This window comes from Octopus bimaculoides, chromosome 1, assembly GCF_001194135.2.
Source record: "Octopus bimaculoides isolate UCB-OBI-ISO-001 chromosome 1, ASM119413v2, whole genome shotgun sequence".
In the NCBI taxonomy this organism is placed as follows: Eukaryota; Metazoa; Mollusca; class Cephalopoda; order Octopoda; family Octopodidae; genus Octopus; species Octopus bimaculoides.
Window position 1 is genome coordinate 49,618,454 of NC_068981.1, and position 2,013 is coordinate 49,620,466.

A 2,013-nucleotide genomic window follows, 5' to 3' on the forward strand; every position below is an offset into this window, starting at 1 on the left:
AACGGTGTGCGTGTGTCTTATAAGTGTGAGGGTGCATGCAAGTGAACGTCTGTTTGTGTATGTATAGATAGATATATATTCCTATATATGTTCATTTATAAAAATGCACATATATTTATATATATATTTATATATAAAAGTGTTTTCGGCCACACACACATATACGTGCACAGATAAATGTATATTCTGTATGTATATACATACATATATACGCGCATATTTACTTATACATATATATATATATACATATATATGGACGCCGGAAATGCGTTACCACTTTCAAACGGATTTTTATTTCGCTACGGTGTTCATGTTGAAGGTCTCAAATATTTTACTTTTCTAAACTACAACATAAACGGAAGTTTAATGGAACAGAGATATAATTCCATAATTGTGTTACAATATTTTATCATGTACTGACTTGTTTAAGATTTAAGTGGTTTGCATAAAGGCAGTTTAACTGAAATACTGTGACTTCCTACTGATTGTCGCAATATTTACCAATGCATGTCTTGCGTATTCTCTTTTAGTATATGGTGATTTGATTTAGATATTTTTCAAATTATCTTTCAATGTTTTCTTTATTGATACATAATGCCAGAGATATGATTTGTTTACATGTTTCTATAAAAAATGTCTACATGAAAGGAAATACGTATTTTTTTACTAATTAGCTGTGTAATAATAAATACATGTATCATGCGGTCCATATATATATATATATATATATATATATATATATATATATATATATATGAATATATGTGTGTATGTTTGTGTGCGTGCATGTATACGAGTGTGTGTCTAGATAGATATTTTGAATTTGTTTGTGACAGTCATTTGTACAAAAGGTAGCAAGGATTTCGTGAAAACTACATATGCTATAAAACATTTGAGTGTTTTATTGACTCATATCTATTTAGCGCTTATGTTCTCTCATCTCTGAGCTTTCGTTATTCTACAACAATATCACAAGCACACATCCACTGGAAGTTCAAGTTCCTATTAACTGCGATTATATCATTTTTTCGTTATACTTTCTGTACTGCTGCAACTGGTGGTGGTGGTGGTGGTGCTGCTGCTGCTGCTGCCACTTACTGCTGCTGCTGCTGCTACTACTACTACTACTACTACTACTACTACTACTACGACTACTACTACTACTACTACTACTACTACTACTACTACTACTACTACTACTACTACTACTAATAATAATAATAATAATAATAATAATAATAATAATAATAATACTAACACTGCTGCTACATTCTGATTATAATTATATCACTTGTGATAAATGATAAAAATTTATTTTCTTTCATACTACTTTTTGAATTAAGCATTAGCTCGCAGAAAAAAAAATGGTGAAGCTCGAGTTCTAAACATTGTGTTTTTATAACGTATAAATGTTAAATCAAAAAGAAGAGTTAACAAAATATATAAAATGTAACTCAAAAAGCTCTACAGATCTTGGAAATTTTCTGAACACGGAGAGAAGAGATTTCTCGAAGGTGTTCTGACATTTTATGCAAGTACATATTTAGAGCGGGCCTAATTATTTGAGCAGTATCCCTTACTCTCACAATAATAAAATAAATTGGACTCATTGTGCGTATTTACTTAGAGTGATTTGTATCGACAAAATTCAGCGCCTGATTCCTTTAACAATGGACATGAAGTGATCAGATAAACATTACATTATATACCAGGCAATTTAAAATATATTTCTAAAAATCAGGCAAAATAAAAATTATGTACAAGATGATAATCTAAGGTTGAAAGTTGTAGATGCGTTCAATAATCGCCAAACTAATCAAATGTTTAGATGGTTCCTAATGTATAACAAATGTACACTTGAAAATATAATAAATTAGATATTAAGAAGTATATATACATACATTCATACGCACGCATATTTACACATACAAGCAATTATATATAAATATATGTGTGTGTGTGTACTTATATATATATATTTATGTGTATATGTATATATATATATATATATAT